The 19,399-nt window shown below is 41.0% G+C and overlaps 1 protein-coding gene across 4 annotated transcripts in view; it reads left to right on the forward strand.

Annotated features, from left to right (window-relative positions):
* LOC107000920 (uncharacterized) overlaps nucleotides 1–19,399 on the forward strand; it is a 145,378-nt gene that overhangs the window by 19,220 nt on the left and 106,759 nt on the right. For 3 of the 4 annotated variants that reach the window (XR_013401216.1, XR_013401215.1, XR_013401217.1), the window contains exon 2: nucleotides 4,034–4,098. The exons of the other annotated variant lie outside the window; for it this stretch is intronic. The gene's annotated coding sequence lies outside the window, so the exon portion shown is untranslated. The remainder of the gene's footprint in view (nucleotides 1–4,033; nucleotides 4,099–19,399) is intronic. 4 annotated transcript variants of the gene reach the window in all.

The following is a 19,399-nucleotide window of genomic DNA, read 5'->3' on the forward strand; positions in this document are numbered from 1 at the left end:
CACATACTATGTTCCATCCCAAGCCTTATGAGGTCTTCAAAACCATACCACAGTATTCTTGGGGGAAAGTATCTTCATAGAGAATATTTCAGCACTCGTTTTAATAATACACCCTTAAGCTGTTCTAATCTGTGCCCATCTCAATGCAAAATTCAGATTTACTTGAAAAAAAAAATACACTAGTTCAACCTCAGAGGTCCTAGGTTTCTTTCCTTGACCACCTCCTATGCTGAGCTTCCATCTCGTCCCTCCTGGCTGGAGCAGTTAGGTTTACCAGAGCCACATAAGTGAGAGCTACCATTGGTCTTATCTTGGAAAGCTCGAGCTTTCCAGCATAAAGGAACTCAGATCCCTTAGGATCCTGGGAATCTCACGTGCCTCTGACTCCTTCAAGAGATGCAGCATCTGTATAACCAACACGACCACCCTCTACTTCCCTGTCATATCTTGCTTGGCCCCGGAGAACACAGAGGGAAGGCTTCTGTGGATCACCCCTCCACCTTGTGTACATACCTCCTAGAATTGGTGTCTCACCGCCTAACTATGTGCCAATGGCTCTGATCTGTAAACAGGATATTGATATTAGATCTCACATAGTTTAAGCTTCTGCCAGTAGAATTTAGCTACCTTCCCGATATCTTCCTGCTATGTCAGAAAGCACAGCTCCTGAGCCCTCAGTATAGGAGTCCACGTGTTTAAACTGAAGGAAAGGACTTCATCAGCTGATATAGTGCAAGAACCTGGCTGAAAGAGATCATGAGGGTCCGAGCATCTGCTTACAGGCCTTCCCTTCCAGTTTTCAAAGAGTTCAAAAGGGTGGAGGGCCCTGGCTTCTCTTTTATCCATGGAATGCCTTTTCTGGTGCCTTTTCTTACTGTCTCTGGCTTGACATGCTTGGGTCAGGTAGGAGAAGGGCTTTGCCTTCATGGCATTGTTATCTTCAAATCTCCCTTAGTATCCACTAAGCCTATAGGTCTTTGATTCTCTAAGGTTCATGGGAAACGGCTAAGGGTGCTAGGAAAGATCTATTCAGGATCTGCTCTTACCCCATTATGATGCTAGCCATCTAGCAGAACTTGTACAGTATTTAAAAATGAACAATATCAACTCTGATTCTTCCAGGCAGTTCTGAACTTTGAGGATGAAAATTCACATGCCTCAAAGGTCTTATATAATTTGGTTTCTAAAGAAATTAGCACTCCAGGTATTTCATATCATGATCATCATTTTTGTCAATTACTAGATAGTGTCTGGAGCCCCCCAAGATCCCTTGTGGCCTTTGTCTAAAACTGAGAAAACCCACTGAGTGAGCAGCAAAACTGTCTTCTCCTTGTGCCGCTTAGCATCTGAATCTAATACTTACCACTCTTTAAAACCTGCACTGAAAACCATTGTCTCTGGTAAGCAGTGTTGGGCATTCTGAATCTAGAATTTGGGTTTGAGTTTCCTTTGGTGTCTATTTAAAAAAAAAAAAAAACAATTGTTCATGCAAGTCTAAATTTTATCTGAATTTTTATTCTTCACAGTGCATGTGCTATGGGGCTCAAAGATACTAAGTGTGATGTTTTAAATGGTTACACTTCGAAAGAGTGACTCATCTCAACTTTCCCTAAGTGGTCATGTATTTTGCATATCTATTCTAGAATGCTCTAGGCCCACGGGCAATGCACATTGCACTCACAGAGGGCATACACTTGGCATCTGGCTTGGAATACCCTCCTTAGCCACATCTTTATCTGCTTGGCTACAAATCTGAAACTTTCCGTGCTCTTGGGGATCTGTTTTAGACACTCTCTGGAGTTAAAATGAATGAGCCAGTGCTTGAATATTTCCTCTTCCTGTTTGTGCAGCCTTCTGCACACAGGTAGCCATGCTAACTGCCCAAGTATGTTGCAATTGCATCTGGACTTGCAGATGCAGAGCAGGCCCTATGGATCCAGCTCCCTCTCACATAATACCCTGGGTTTGGTGTGCTCTTCTCTTCTCTGACTCCCACCACCCACCCCCAGTTTTTCCCTGACTCTGATTCACATCTGTAGGAGTGGGCGGGAGGTTTTAGCACTTAGGCCACAGAATCTGAAGTCAGGATGAGGGCACAGATGCTGGCTCTCAAGTGTCCTTAAAGACTCCCTAACCAGCACCACTGAGCTCTAAGTATCACCTTTCCTTGTGGCTTCTTCCATCCTGGCCTTTCTAGATCCTGTGGGTGGAGGTCTGAAGTTTTTGTCCAGCATGATCTTGTTCCTGGAAGGCTGGAGACCACACAAATCCTGGGCTGATTCAACTTCCCAACCTTCTCCAAATGGCTTCTACCACTGGGATACCAAAAAGGGGTTGTCCACCAAGTTTTGGTTGTCAACAAAATTCAACCACCGATTTTGCCCATTCCCTTCCCTTCCACAACCATGGGATGTTACGGGATGGTGATATAGTTTGAATGCTTGTCCCTGCCCAAATCTCATGTTGAATTGTATCCCTAGTGCTGGAGGTGGGGCCTGGTGGGACATGTTTGGGTCATGTGGGTGGATTCTTCATGGCATGTTGCTGTCTTTACCATAGTGAGTGACTTCTCACGAGATCTGATTGTTTAGAAATATGTGGTACTTCCCCTCTCCACACCCTCTGTCTCTCTTGCTCCTGCTTTTGCCACGTGATGTGCCTGCTCCCCCTTCACCATCCGTCATGATTTAAGTTTCCTGAAATCTCTTAGAAGCTGAGCAGATGCCAGAACCATGCTTCCTGTAAAGCCTGCAGAACCGTGAGCCAATTAAACCTCTTTTTTTTTTTTTAAAAAAAATAAATCACCAGTCTCAGGTATTTCTTTATAACAATGCAAGAGTGGTCTAACACAGATAGTCGTCTTTTTCCTTCTTTAGGTACCACCTCTCCCTGACCCCCTAACCTCTCCAATGCTAGCAAGTGCGATCCTTAAAGCTTAATTGGCACCATGGGCATGGTATAGTCCATGCCTATAGGTCTGGTGCAGGATGAATCCTCCTCTACACTGGTCCTAGTGGGACCTTAAAGTTCCTGAATTTCCATTCCTCCTTTTCCTGTTTAATGTTATTAAGTGAAAGAAATAAAAGGGCGATCTCTGGTATGTAGCCAGAGTTCCTGCTGCAGCTTCCTTCTTAGAAATTACTTAAGAACCACTTCATATGTTTTTCCCTCTCTCCTGTCTTTTTTTCTACTGCATTATGTAACAAAGTTTCCAGACTCGGTTTATCAGCAGAGATCATTCTCCTTCCCTTCATGTCTGGTTAGAAATTAGACCTGCATAGTCCTGTGGTTGTTGGCACTCAGGAAGGCTGGCTGGAGAGTCTTTACTGTTCTGAGCCTGACAGGAGGCAGTGTTTGCCTTGAGGCCATCAAAGACCTCAGATACCTCAGAAAGCCCGAGGCTGTCTACCAGTCACCTTCTCCCATCAACACCTGGCCCCTATCGTTCTTTGTTCTTGCAGCATCTCAGAGGTGTGACCCAGCCAGAGTCAGAAAGTTCCCTCCCCACCCCCTACCTCCTCCTCTCCCCCCACCTCCACCCCAAGTGCTGGAGCAGTGCATCCTGGAATAGTTTCAGCTTTTTGTAACAAGCAGCTTTAGCAAATGTGTGGCCTGCAACTCCAGTTGGTGGTTCTGATATATGGACCTAGTTTTCAAAACATTTTTATAGACAGAGATTTTCACATACACGTGTACAACTTGATGGGTCGTCAAAAACTAAATATTCCTGTGTAACCAGAACCCAGGTAAAGAAGCAGAATATTACCAGCATCCCAAAGCTTCCTTAATCCTCCTTTCTAGTCACTCTGGATTTCTAGCAGCATGGATAGCTTTAACTGTTTATAGATCTTATACTGATGGAAGCGTATTCATAGTTTATACAATTTTGTGTCTGACTTTGGTGCAACATTATGTTTGTTCAGTTCATCTATATCATTGCACGTGGTCATAGATCATGCATTTCATATATTGTGTAGTATATGTGTGGATATACCACATCCATTTTACTATTTTTCTCCATTTTTTGCTCCAGATTTTGGCCCTTACAAACAGTGCTGTTGTGAACGTTGTGCCTGCCTGTCTTCTGGCTGGACATAGGTAGGTGTTTCTGTTGGGTGATATGCAGAAGTGAAAATGCTGGGTCATGATATGTGCACATGCAGCTTTGGAAGATACTGCCAAATAGTTTTTCAAAGTGTATGAGAGTTTCAGTTCCTCCCCATCCTCTCCCACACTTGGTATTTTCTGCATTTTTATTGTAGCCATACTGGTGGGTGTGTGGTGGTGTCTCACTGTTGTTTGAATTTGAATTTCATTTTGAGTGGCTCTGTGGCAGCCCAGGAATGAAGCTAGGGCATCAAATAAAAGATGTTACCGCAGACATATGTCTGTTCTCGCTTTTGAGAGATGCGGCTCTATTAGTCTGTTCTCATGCTGCTAATAAAGACATAATTGAGACTGGGTAATTTATAAAGGAGAGAGCTTTAATGGACTTACAGTTCCACATGGTTGGGGAGGCCTCACAATCATGGCAGAAGGTGGAGGAAGGAAGAGCAAAGGGACATCTTAAACGGCAGCAGGCAAGAGAGTGTGTACAGGGGAACTGCCCTTTATAAAACCATCAGATCTCATGAGACTTACTCACTATCATGAGAACATCACAGGAAAACCCCACCTCCATGATTCCGTTACCTCCCATTGGGTCCCTCCCATGACATGTGGGAATTATGGGAGCTACAATTCAAGATGAGATTTGGATGGGAACACAGCCAAACCATATCAGCAGCCTTTCTCCCCACTTTAGAGATATCTTATTTGTAGAGGCTAGCTTGAAAATCCAGAGTCCAGGCCGGGCGCGGTGGCTCACGCCTGTAATCCCAGCACTTTGGGAGGCCGAGGTGGGCGGATCACGAGGTCAGGAGATCGAGACCATCCTGGCTAACACAGTGAAACCCCGTCTCTACTAAAAATACAAAGAATTAGCTCGGCCTGGTGGCGGGCACCTGTAGTCCCAGCTACTCAGGAGGCTGAGGTAGGAGGATGGTGGGAACCCCGGAGGCAGAGCTTGCAGTGAGCCAAGATCGCACCACTGCACTCCAGCCTGGGCGACAGAGCGAGACTCTGTCTCAAAAAAAAAAAAAAAAAAATCCAGAGTCCTTTAAGTCATCCTACATTCTCAGAAAACATGCTATTGTCACTGGGCCTGGACACATCATGAAGTATTATGCAAGTGACTTTGCCTGACTGATACACTCATTTTCTCTTCCATCTACAAACAATAGTGGAGTCCTATATATGCCAGTCTCTGTTCTAGCTGTTGAGAGTACAGCAGGAAACCAAACAGAAGGTAGACTCTTCGAAGCTCACATTCTACGGGAGAGAGACAATCAACAATACAATGAGGAAATAGATGGTCAGACAGTGACTGGCACTGTGGAGAAAAACAGGGCAAGAAAGGTTGAGGATCTCAAGGCACAGCTTTCAATAGAGTGGTCAGGGATGGCGTCACTGACAAGGTGACATTGGAACAAAAGCCTTAAAGTTCCATGGGAACAAGCTATGTGGGTGTCAGAGGGAGGGGAGGAACATTCTAGAGGAAAAACCATGTGCAAATGCCCTAAAGTGGGAGCATGTTTGAGGAACAACAGAGGTCAGTGTGGTTGGAACCAAGTGAGCAAGAGATGATGTGGTGCAGAAAAGAAGGCTGTGCTGGGCCTGACAGGCAACCCAAGGACTCTCAGCTCAGAGTGAAACATCCTCAATGGTGCTCCAGTATCACCTTCATGGAGCCTCCTAGTATCAAATCTTCCTATCAACTGAGACCAGTTGGCTCTCTTTCCATAGCTTAGGATGTGTCAGGTTAGAATCTCCTCTGCCCCTAATCAAGTCTTTTCTGGTCATTTAGAGGTCATTTTGACTGGTGCAGCAGAAAGGGGAGGGACCAGGTAGAGTATGAGGATCTCACCTTTTCTGTGATTTGATGAACAACACTGGAGTTTAAATGTTCCTGAGAGAGTCCCCAGGCTGTCCCTCAACATCAGGCCTCAGCAGCACATGGGGATGAACAGGGCACACTGTCAGTTAAAATTCACAGTCTGTAGGATCCACATTTCTCACCTGTATCAGAGACACCTGGATCCCACCCTGCAGGCCCCTCTCCACTACCAAGGGTCTCTTGGGGCAACTCCCGGAGAGAATCCAACATGTGCCCTTGATTTAGGCAAATGTAGCTGTGAATGTTCTGAAAAGGAATAGGAAAGAAGGGGCCTTGGTATCAGAATAGACTGAGCAGAAGAGAAAGACTCAGAAAAAGAAAGTATAGTATATGATGAGGAGAGCATTAATCAATTAACTGCAATGGAAGAATCTATCTAAGCACTGGGGAAAAGAGAAAATTATTTAGTCCATAGCTCATATCAAAATCAACTTCCATAAAAATATGACAATAAAATATGGGCTTTTTTTTTTTTTTTTTACAACAGAGGAGAGAGACTTTCTAAATGATCCAAAAAGTAAACCACCACCATCATCATCAACAACATCTAATACTTTATGCTTTACTTGTGTCAAGTAATTTAATCCTCACAACCACTTTATTTGGTAACATTAGTTTTTCTCATTTCCTAGATGGTAAAATTGAGGCACAGAGAGGGTAATTTTCCAAAGGTCCCAACAAGTGGTAGTGCCAGGATTCAAAGCAAACGAGTATGACTTCAGGGTTCCTACTTCTGTATTACCACAAAAGAAAATATTGAGAGATTTGAATACACGAATTAAAAGCTATTTGGAAAAAACATGTAGAGGAAAGGACAAATGATTGGCAGAGGAGGGGGAATCACGCCACATATGTAACAGATAAAGCATTAGTATCCTTTACAGAACAATTTCTCAAATGTTAGTTCTCAGAACACCAGTGTCTTGAACCATGCCAATGCGTGTTCTGTGAGGAAAAGAAAAAAGTCCTCATGGTCAATGAAGTTTAGGAAATGATGTGTTAAATCTGACCACGGAAGTCTTTTTTCCCTCACTTCACCTATTAACATCTCATGGGACAATCAAGCTTCTGAAATACAGCCCAGAAGATCTCACCTTTGTATATAATGTGTTCCTACAAATCAGGAAGGAAAATATGAAAAATCCCAATAGAAAAATGGATGCAAGAAAAAACAGACAGTTCAAAAAAGAAAAAATATAAATAGCTGTAAGCATACAGAAACAATTCAACCTTGTTATTAAAGAAGGAAAGTGAAATATGGAGGTACCAATTTTTATCTTTCAATTAGGAAAAAGGGCTTATACCCAGTATTTGTAAGAGTAGGAGGGAAAAACCACACTCTTACAAAATCAGTGACATTGACTAACAAGTACAGCTTTTCTATGGGAGGGCAATTTGGCACTATGTATCAGAGGTCTTAAAAAATATGTGTATAACTTGATCTAGCAAAGTTTGTTCAGAGGCACTTATAAAGAAATACAGTAGGTCCTAGAATAATGTTGTGTCTGTCATTCAACATCATTTTCTTGCAACATTGACAAGAAAAAATATTGATTCCCTGCCGGGGCCACTGTCTGCGTGAAGTATGCATGTTCTCCCCATGTCTGTGTGGGTTCTGTCCGTGTTCTCCCGTTGCCTCACATATCCCTAGGCTGTGCATGGTAGGTGAACTGGCCTGTCTCAATGGCCCAGTCTGAGTGGGTGTGTGTGAGCGTGTGAGTGACCCTGCAATAGGATGACGTCCTGTCCAGAGTTAGTTCCCACCTTGTGCCCTGAGCTGCTGGGACAGGCTCTGGTCACCCAAGACCCTAAACTGGAATAATTGGGTAAAAAATGACCTGACTTGTTTTCATTAATCTTTTAAAAATGTATGTATAGCTCACATTTATTTTAATGTTTAATATTACAAGTGTTCAGGGTCTTTATTTAGAAGTTTGATATTTTAGTGACCAGAAATATGCTGTAGGAACTTAACTTTTGTTCATATCAATTAGCCTTTGGTAAAATTGGTTTCCTTATGTGTTGTTTTGCTTAAAGTTGTTTCCGTTAAAGTCACAATTTCCAAGAACCTATAGGGGACATTAAGTGAGTACCTGCTGTAATTGGACAAGTGGGCAAGGATGTATGTACAGGGGAGTTCATTGCAGCATGATTTGTATTAGCAAAAATGTCTATTAATATGAGTCAACGAACATTTATACATGGAAGTACTGTGTACCTCTTAAAAACAGTGATAGTGATCTGTTGTATTCCCATGGAAATATGTCCAATGTATATGTAAAAATAATCAGATCACCAAATAACTTATAACTACCTTTGTAAGAAAAATAAAAGAAAATAAGATGGCAAGCATATATATTTAAATGTTAATGGTGATTAGTTTTCTCCAGTGGTTGGATTTCAGTTGATTTTTACTCTTTTCTTTATGCCTTTCTGCATTGTCTAATCTTTTTTACATTGACCACTTGTTACTTTGAAACTAAAAATGGCTATTACTGTTTGAAACATGACATTTTTACTACTTTGAAAAGGTGAGACACATTAGAGAACTAAGGGGATTTAATTCTTTAACGAATGTGAAGTTTTTTATTATGCTACTGAAATTAGCCTCAGCCTAATAAGCTAAACCCAAAGTGAGGGTGAATAAGATTCAAGAGGAAGAAGACAAAGAAGCTTAAAAAAATCTGAAGTCTGTAGAAATAATACATCTTTCTAAAAGGGATATAGAGAAAAGAGGGAATTAACCTTCACATGGTTCAACTGCTGCATTGAATCCTTGGCTTGTCAGAGGAAAAACCTGGACAGTTAACGGTTCTTCTTGTATCAGGCAGGGAAACAAGCAGATGTCAAATAGTGTTTGGCAAACGGACCTGCAGAGCCACCCTCCAGCAGTTTCTGAAGGGAATCTCAACTCCTTGTTCCTGAATTTGTAGAACAGGATCTGGGCCAACTCCTTCCCCCCACCTTTTTTTAAACTAACCCAAAATGAACTCCTTATGCAAAGTCTGGATGGTTTCCAACCCACCCAGTGCTCAAGGTTGTCAGCCAGCTGTTGGCAGCTCACACTGACTCATTTTCTTTTCTCTTAAATGGTGCAGAAATATGTTGCTTTACATACAGAAGAGAGAGAGAGAAAAAAAGGAATTGAAGGACCTAATTTGAAAATACCTCAAATCTCCTAAAATCAGCCTTAAGACCTAGTCAGTTTATTTCCCCATTCGTTCTGTGGTACCAAATGTGTTGAAGTGGTCCCACAGAGAACTACCCATTTTATGGTATGTAAAGGGAATTCCTCAGCAAATTCTCCTGGAAAGGTGAGAACTTGAATACTAATGAAGAATCTATCTCCCTTGCCATTCTCTTGCCACTGCCAACTGAAAATGTAGCATTTTATGTTTATTTAAAACAGAATCTATCATAAAATAGATCTATTTTAGGAAATCGAATATTTGAAGAAATGTATCATCCTTACTATCTATCATTCAGTCTTGTTGGGAGGTAATGTAGCCTAGTGGTTAAGATCAGAAGCACTGGAGTCTGTTTCCTCATCCATAAAATACTATCTACCCCCACTGGGCTGTTGTGAAGATTAAATGAACTGTTTTTAGAAGTATGCAGTGCTGGCCTGGCACAGGCCAGTTAATGGAGGCCAGCAATAAACACAGCTCTTACCCCTGGATCACAATCAACATAGCAAGCATCTTCACAGAATCCTTAGGTATTTAGAAAGGCAGGTGTCACAAACATTTTTTGTTGTTTCAAAATGTCTTTCTCAGAAACACCACTGTTTGCTGGGTTAGGAGGTAAGTTCTCCCACCCCCAGTCTGCCAGCCCCACTCACCAAGTGTTGCTGGATCTCTTCCCTCACCAAGACCACCGTCTGGGGTCAAGGATTCGGTCTTCTCTTTCCAGGGGTGGGAGGTAGGTTTTGTAAGGGTCACGGATTATTGACACAAAGGCCATCCACAAGGGACAATCAGATGGGCTCAGCACATTCTGGAGTCATGGAGGACCATCTGCGGCAATGTGGGAATGGGTCATGGGAGGTTCCTGCCCAGCCCTAAGGAAAAAAATGAGTGAGGGGGCAGAGTCGTGTGCTCGTGACAGGAGCCAGCCAGACTCACAGCAGGCCTCCTGGTAGTGGCCGCCCACAAATCTTTGAGCAGAAACTGTCTGATCTGCCTTTCGTCCTGAGCCTGGGTGGAAACAAAACTTCAGAACAATAAGTTTTCCTTTCCCTCGGCCTTCCAGTCATAACAACTCTAATTCTTCTTCAGACCAAGTGGATCCTTCTGCCCACTAGGGGAAAGGGCAGGAAGTGCTGAAAAGAAAGAAAACATGATAGTGAGTATTTCAAGATCTTCTCTTCCACCTTCACAATGAGAGCCTTTTCTTAGTTCTGTGTAGCTGTTGGGAATGCAAGGAAAAAGGGAAAACTGGGAGTGTGGTGCCTCCTTGGGAATTTCTTTGGATGGAGAATACGAAATTGAAAAGCCAAGAGTTCCTGCTTCGGGAGTGGGCAGTAGGGACTCTTTCTCCATGCATTCCATGTCTTCAGAATAATTTCATGCTCGGTATTTTTGCCTTTTCTCTGAAGTCCTCCCCAAGTCCTGGAAGAACCAAGAAATCACCATGGCTCAGACAGAATTTGTTTTAAGCAAGACTCGACTTGTCAGCTGATGCCGCAGCAACCTCCTACTAGACTGTGAGTTGCACAGGCTCAGCACTGGTTAGGAACTGCTAGACTTTCAGACAGGGCTGGCTCCAGTTTTTCCCTCTGATCATGGATTAAAGTGGAATTTTCCAGTGAGGCTTGATCTAGGAGGAACCCTTTTCTTCAGGTCCACAAGTTCTCTTTATTCTGCAGAGGAATCCTACCCTGTGGCCATAGTGGGGCAGTCTCCATCTATTCCGTCAATGACCAGACCTCAGATGAGAAGAGAAATAAGCATCCCTGGCAGAAAGATCTCCAAATACAGAGTGGTTTTCACTCATTCACACAAGAATCACAGGCTCATTGATAACAGTGTATAGGGATTTGGGTTTTCTATTTTTATTAAATAATGTATTATTACTATGAAAGTTTTCACATCTAAGAAATCAAAGGGTTGTATAATTATAAAAGTGTTCTGCAACTTTCACATCCTTTCTAGCATTAACAGCATTATTTTTTCAAAATAAAAATAAAAATATTTATTTTTTAATAGTTTTTTTCCTACTAGAAAAGCTGTAACAGACAAAATTTCAGCTGTTAAAATGTTTATTTCTTGATTTTCTAAGTAACAGTATTATTTGTTAAAAGTTGGACTTCACTTGCATTGCATTTTGAGTACATGGTAATATTGCCATTTGAATGTAAATCTAAGAATGTTTAATACCTAAAATGCTGTTACTAGATGAAATGCTAAGTCAGACTTGAAAGTCAGACCCCAGTAATGATAACTAGTGTGAACATGGGATAATTAATGACTCTTTATTACGTAGGGACAGAGTGGTAGACTTTAAAATAGAACATTGGCATGGCAGCAAGGACACAGCACATGAAATTTATGAGGACCAAGACTTTCCAGACTATGGGGAGTGAGTGAGCACCAGCCCAGGATGGCAGGCGTCACATTCATTTCCCAACCACTTCTTAAGGGTTATTTCTGTAGAGAGGCAATTGCTGTGGTTGGAGTAGGAATGGAGAGAGTAGAGGAAGGATGCCTTGGTGTTTTTTCAAGTGAATACTTAAAAAAAAAAAAAAAGGTTCTTGAAAGGAAGGTCAATATTTATTTTGCTTGGCTTGTTCTTCCTATCTGGAAAACTTCCTAACAGAATATACTACCCAGTTTCTTCAAGTCATGCAGAGTCAAAGGACAGATGAGATAAAAATCTAGATCTTATTTTGCAGAGATTTATTGGCCTCCTGTGTTTGCCATCTTACCAATGAGCCTGGTTGGGTAAGATGGCAGTAAGAGGGCAGCCTGTACTTAGAAAGTGCACAGTCACACACCTCACAAGCTGTGACATCGGTAGGTCTTGGAAGCAATAACATCTATGCTCATAGGTCTGATGGTATCGATGGGTTCCTATTGATCCAACAATATCTGAGACTTAGATGCCAGGGAGTCTGCAGTTAGAATCCCCTTCCCTTTTTTGCATATGTATGTAAATATTTCTTGCCTTATACTGGAGTACGCTAAAGAAGAACAGAAACTCAATGCCCAGCCTTTCTTTAATCTTACCCTCATTTCAGATACAAGAAAGAATGTTTATATTCCAACCTGGAGTTTTATCTGTAGTTTAGTTTCATTGCAAAACTCTATTCGTGCTTTCTTCATACCAGCCTTGGGTTCTTTACTATAATGGGCCTATGGAAATTATTTTATATCATCCCCAATAAATATTTTCCTGTTATTATTACTAAATTGGGGGCTTGTCCCATTGTCCAGCCTTGAGGATTTCTCTAGTAATATTTGTTGAAATGAAAAGAAAGCCAAGTCTTTTGAAGATTTAATACCATATTACGACAACTCTTCCAAAGCTTTTGATGGAAGTACTTGGTAGAATATTGAAGACGTATAATTATCATTATCAAAAATAATAAACACCTCTGAATTGTACAATGTGAATTATATTTCGCCTGTAGGGAGCTTACAATCTATGCATTCAGCTGTCACACACACAAACACAGCTTAAGCCAAATAAATCAACAACCTAGTGCCAAACACTCAGAAGGATTAAATGCTGTCACTGCAACCTTGGGTTCAGGAATAAAGGATGGAATTTTACCTCTGCACACAGTCCATGCATGTGAATGTCAACTGCAGAGTTTCCTAGACGATTATCAAATGGAAGCAGTAAAAGTGTACTCCCTAAAAAGAAATATCATGGGCTGCGCGCAGTGGCTTATGCCTGTAATTCCAGCGCTTTGGGAGGCCAAGGCAGGCGGATCACCTGAGGTGGTCAGGAGTTTGAGACAAGCCTGGTCAACATGGCGAAACCCTGTCTCTACAAAAAATACAAAAATTAGCCAGGCATGGTGGCACACACCTGTCATCCCAGCTACTTAGGAGGCTGAGGCTTGAGAATCACTTGAACCCGGGAGGTGGGGGTTGCAGTGAGCCAAGATCACACCACTGCCCTCCAGCATGGATGACAGAGTGAGACCCTGTCTCAAAAAAAAAAAAAAAAAAAGAAAAAGGAAAAAGAAAACTCACGTTCATTCCCAATTTAGAGAAGTGGCATACTCCCTTTTTATTAAAATTCAAGTTTCAGGATATGAATTCTGGTTTGATAGTTGTGTCTTTTGCAGATAACACTCTTCCCTTAAAGGTTAAGGCTCGTTAGAACCAGGTTACAATAAGGGAGTATTTTTATTTTATTTCCTCTCATAGGAACAACGTGTTCAATCAACTATTTGCATAATTTAAGGCAAATTATTCTTCCAACAAGCCTACAACTACCTCCTCTGAGAGGGCAAGTGCTACACAGACCCATCTCTTGGAGATCTGATGAGCGTTATGTATTTATTTGCTTGTGACTTGAATAAGATGCATGACCTAAGCACGAATAAGCATACTGCAAACAAATTTAAATAGACCAGTTTTTAGAATAACATTTTCTAAGATTATCACATTTATATTTGCTCCTCCCTAGTGCCTGGGATTATTGACTGGCTCTAAGGTCACCAGTAGGTATTTATTCTAGGGCTTCCGTTCAGTTTGACAAAACAATCTTGCATTCTTCTTTTTCTTACAAACATTCCATCACTTGTCCTAGAAATTATGTAAAAGAGAAACTCTAACTCAAACTGAAAAAGCAATTTTTAAAAAGCATTTCAGAAAGGAGAAAGGAAATTTCTGAATGTAAGTGCTGGGATCTAAAAGTCAGAGTGGATTTTCTGAGGCCTATTTATAATGGTTTAACCCAATCATGGGAATTTAAGACTGTGTACTTATCAAAAGTGGCTAAAAAATGAAAGAAACACAAAATATTATTTTTCCCCCACGACAGGCAATAAAACAAGTTATTTAACATAAGAAACATACTTTTTTTTAATGTATGAGATTAGCTGATTATGTATGGGATTAGTTGACCAACTATGGCTTGTCAATCTCTTATGTGAGAGTCCAGGAGCTGCCTTCTAGGATACCCACTAAATGGCTAGAGATGTATTAGTTGTATTCTTAAGTTTTACTTGATAATCTATTTTGTGTTCATAAAGTTCTCTGAATTATTTGCCTTGTGATAGCAGTGATGGCTCATCCATGGTTGCTGTCATTTTCTTTTTCTAATAGAACACCCAGAAACAGGCTGAAAGAGAGTACCTAAGTAGCTATACCTATATAAAGGGGCAGCTCCATCTGCTTTCTGCCTGCTGTTATGAAGGCTTTCTGCCCGCTCCGGGCCTCCTATGTGTGCAGGGCAGGATATGGTTGGTGCCTGAGACCAGAGGCACAGTAGATGAAGGCAGGCATGATTTTGGCACAAGGGGAGGCATTTTCACCACCTGTCAAATTCCTTTCCTGTCTCCTTTTTGTCTCCTTTCACTTGTGAGAGCCCTAAAGGGAAGTTGAAACTGTAGTCCATTATCCACCCAAAGGAAAGCAAGAGCCTAAAAAGAACTTGAAGGTCCAAAGGGGGGTTTTCTGCAGAGGTCGCTATAATTTTAATTAAGAGGGGAAAGCTTTGAAATGGGTCAGTTTATTAAGGACATCTATTGGCCATTTGTCTAGAAGTTCACTTTCCCTGCCCCACATTATGGGGTGGCCCCTCCTCAGAGGCAGAGCTGGAACAGTAAGACACAGAGAGGAATCAGTGGCCTGTATGGCTGCTGTGATTATCACAGCCAGGTGGCCAATGTTCCAAAGTTAGAAAGGTCAATGACTTGGCAGTTGTCTGCGCAAGTTTGTGATCTTAAAGGACTCTAAGACCTTGGACTTATTTTAAGGGGGCAGGTGCCAAACTGCTACCTTGAGAAATGGATGCATACACAGCAAGCACAGGAATGGGCACAGGTTGGCATAGCTTAGTGGGTTAAGATTGCATAGAATAAACTGAGCCAAGTGATGGTAAATGAAAGATAACAAATGCAAAGTATGTGAACATTTTAAACAAGTTTTTGGTTGTTCTAGTTAGCCAGAGATGTTTCTCCAACCCAGCAGTTATAATTCAGGCAAGATTATGCAAATACAAAGACCCCAGATATTAAAAATACGTATAGCAACATTAGCCAAACCAGATAGTACAGAAACAAATTAATGCAGGCCTACTGTGAGAGAATCCTATAGGCAATACCTTTCTGGATGCAGGGCAGGTGTGTGGTTCAAGGAGCAACTGATAACCAAAGAACAACATACTAGAGATGGCATCCATTCTTAGGTGACAGTAACACTGATGTTACACTTTTGTGATTTTGTGTGTGTTTTATGTGTGTCTATTTAATACATCTGTAGCTTAAAGATGACAGATACATGATCTGTGTCCTGCTGCTCCTGCTTTCAGGGCCCTCTATAGGCATTTCTTATAGATCACACCATTTCTAAACTTGGAAATGGTCTCAGAACCATTCTCAACACAAGATTCAGAGTGATCAGGGTTGGCCTGGGAGGTGAAATCTATTTGTAGTCTCTCCAGTGCTTTTTGTTTGTTTGTTTGTTTTGTCTTTTCAATGTGTTTGTTTGCAATGTGTCAAGTAAGAAAGCTCTATTCAGTGTTACTAAAATAGAAATTCTTGAGCTGAGCATTGGGTTGCTAGGTTCTAGGACAAAGCTTGATAGCACCTCACCCTTTGATAAAATTATAGCTGATGACCAACTGTCCAACAAGTTCTGTCCCTATGTTGCTATGTTACCTGGGCTTACAAAAATGGCACATAAGTAGGACAATCCTGCAATCTTATCAAGAGTGTTACCTTTGTGTGTGTGTGTGTGTGTGACAGAGAGAGAGAGAGAGAGACCCTTACTATAGAGAATGATGAGACATGCAGAATTTTTGTTAACCCAACTGCAACTCTAATTCTTGCTCTCCTTTCCTTCTGCTATTAATGTTAACACCAGAGCCCTTTTCTTTGAGGAACAGAATTGAATGCAATATGAGCCCAGATACGGCTGACTCTGGTTCCAGGATCCTTGAGCTTATTTTGGGTACTCGGTGACAGCAGATACGTACATAACTCCTTTCATCTAGGTACTTGTGTAGCTGTATAGTTGGGAAATGTCTGCCTCAAGTTATTCCTGTGGAGAGCGTGCCAAGAGAAGTTATTCTTGCTTTTGTGGTTAAAATCTGTAATATGGCTATATTTCACAAGTTCTTATAATGGGGATTTTGCTTTTACCTTACTTCCCTTAACATCTTCCATTTTTTTTTCTGACCTCTCTCTTCTCCCCACCACTTTTTAAAAAGTTAAAATTTTTCATTTTACTTTTTGTGGGTACATAGTAGGTGTATATATTTATGGGGTACATAAAATGTTTTGATACAGGCAATGACATGTGAAATAAGCACATCATGGAGAATGGGGTATCCACCCCCTCAAGCGTTTATCCTTTGCATTACAAACAATCCAATTACACTCTTTATTTTAAAATATGTAATTATTGTTGACTATAGTCACCCTTTTGTGCTATCAAATAGGAGGTATATTCATTCTTTCCATTTTTTTGGTACCCATTAATTGTTCCCACCTCCCCCACAACCCCCTACTACCCTTCCCAGCCTCTGGTAACCATCCTTCTACCCTCCGTCTTCAGGAGTTCAATTTTTTTTTATTTTTATCCCACAAATAAGTGAGAACATGCAATGTTTGTCTTTCTGTGCCTGTCCCATTTCACTTAACATAATGATCTCCAGTTCCATCATGTTATTGCAAATGACTGGATCTTTTGTGGCTGAATAGTACTCCATTGTGTATAAGTACCACATTTCTTTATCTACTCATCTGTTGATGGCCACTTAGGTTGCTTCCAAATCTTAGCTATTGTGAACAGTGTTGCAACAGACATAGGAGTGTGAATATCTCTTGGATATACTGATTTCCTTTCTTTTGGTATATACCCAGCAGTGGGATTGCTGAATCACATGGTAGTTCAATTTTTAGTTTTTAAATGAATCTCCAAATCATTCTCCATAAGGATTGTACTAATCTACACTTTCACCAATGGTGTACAGGAGTTCCCTTTTCTCCACATCCTCACCAGCATTTATTGCTTCTTTTGTCTGAAAGCCATTTTAACCTGGGTGAGAGGATATTTCACTGTGATTTCAATTTGCATTTCTCTGATTTCAATCATGCTGAGCGCCTTTTCATATACCTGTTTGCCATTTGTATGTCTTCTTTTGAGAAATGTCTATTCAAATATTTTGCCCATTTTTGAATTGAATTATTAGTTTCTTTCCTATAGAGTGGTTTGACCTCTTTATATATTCCAGTTATTAATTCCTTGTTAGATGGGTAGTTTGAAAATATTTTCTCCCATTCTGTGGGTTGTCTCTTCACTTTGTTGACTATCCGTTGCTGTGCAGAAGCTTTTTAACTTGATGTGATCTCATCCATCCATTTTTGCTTTTATTGCCTGTGCTTGTGGGATATTGCTCAAGACATTTTTGCCCAGACCAACGTCCTGGAGATTTTCCCCAATGTTTTATTGTAGTATTTTCATAGTTTGAGGTCTAGATTCAAGTCTTTAATCCATTTCAATTTGATTTTTGTATATGGTAAGAGATAGGGGTCTAGTTTCATTCTTCTGCTATGGATATCCAGTTTTCCTAGCACCATTTATTGAAGAGGCTATCTTTTCCCCAGTGTATGTTCTGGGCACCTTTGTCATTATAGAGCTCTTTCACTTCTTTGATTAATTCCTAGGTATTTAATTTGATGTGTGGCTATTGTAAACGGGACTACTTTTAAAAAATATTTTTTATTATACTTTAAGTTCTGCACAGCATGCAGGTTTGTTACATATGTATACATGTGCCATGTTGGTGTGCTGCACCCATTAACTCGTCATTTACATTAGGTATATTTCCTAATGCTATCCCTCCCCCATCCCCCCATCCCATGACAGGCCCCGGTGTGTGATGTTCCCCTTCCTGTGTCCAAGTGTTCTCATTGTTCAATTCCCACGTGTGAGTGAGAACATGTGGTGTTTGGTTTTTTGTCCTTGCGATAGTTTGCTGAGAATGATGGTTTCCAGCTGCATCCATGTCCCTACAAAGGATGTGAACTCATCCTTTTTTATGGCCACATAGTATTCCATGGTGTGTATGTGCCACATTTTCTCAATCCAGTCTGTCACTGATGGACATTTGGGTTGGTTCCAAGTCTTTACTATTGTGAATAGTGCCGCAGTAAACATACATGTGCATGTGTCTTTATAGCAGCATGATTTATAATCCTTTGAGTATATACCCAGTAATGGGATGGCTGGGTCAAATGGTATTTCTAGTTCTAGATCCTTGAGGAATCACCACACTGTCTTCCACAATGGTTGAACTAGTTTACAGTCCCACCAACAGTGTAAAAGTGTTCCTATTTCTCCACATCCTCTCCAGCACCTGTTATTTCCTGACTTTTTAATGAGCACAATTCTAACTGGTGTGAGAGATGGTATCTCATTGTGGTTTTGATTTGCATTTCCCTGATGGCCAGTGATGATGAGCATTTTTTCATGTGTCTGTTGGCTGCATAAATGTCGTCTTTTGAGAAGTGTCTGTTCATATCCTTTGCCCACTTTTTGATGGAGCTGTTTGTTTTTTTCTTGTAAGTTTGTTTGGGTTCTTCATAGATTCTGGATATTAGCCCTTTGTCAGATGAGTAGATTGCAAAAATTTTCTCCCATTCTGTAGGTTGCCTGTTCACATGATAAGTTGTAAAGACCACCAACGCTATGAAGAAACTGTTTCAATTAACGAGCAAAATAACCAGCTAGCATCATGATGACAGGATCAAATTCACACATAACAATATTAACCTTAAATGTAAATGGGCTAAATGCTCCAATTAAAAGATGCAGACTGGCAAATTGGATAAAGAGTCAAGACCCATCAATGTGCTGTATTCAGAGACCCATCTCATGTGCAGAGACACACATAGGCTCAAAATAAAGGGATGGAGGAAGATCTACCAAGCAAATAGGAAAACAAAAAAGGCAGGGGTTGCAATCCTAGTCTCTGATAAAACAGACTTTAAACCAACAAAGATCAAGAGACAAAGAAGGCCATTACATAATGGTAAAGGGATCAATTCAACAAGAAGAGCTAACTATCCTAAATATATATGCACCCAATGCAGGAGCACCCAGATTCATAAAGCAAGTCCTTAGAGACCTACAAAGAGACTTAGACTCCCACACAATAATAATGGGAGACTTTAACACCCCACTGTCAACATTAGACAGATCAACGAGACAGAAATTTAAC

The sequence above is a fragment of the Macaca mulatta genome, chromosome 11 (assembly GCF_049350105.2).
Source record: "Macaca mulatta isolate MMU2019108-1 chromosome 11, T2T-MMU8v2.0, whole genome shotgun sequence".
NCBI lineage: Eukaryota > Metazoa > Chordata > Mammalia > Primates > Cercopithecidae > Macaca > Macaca mulatta.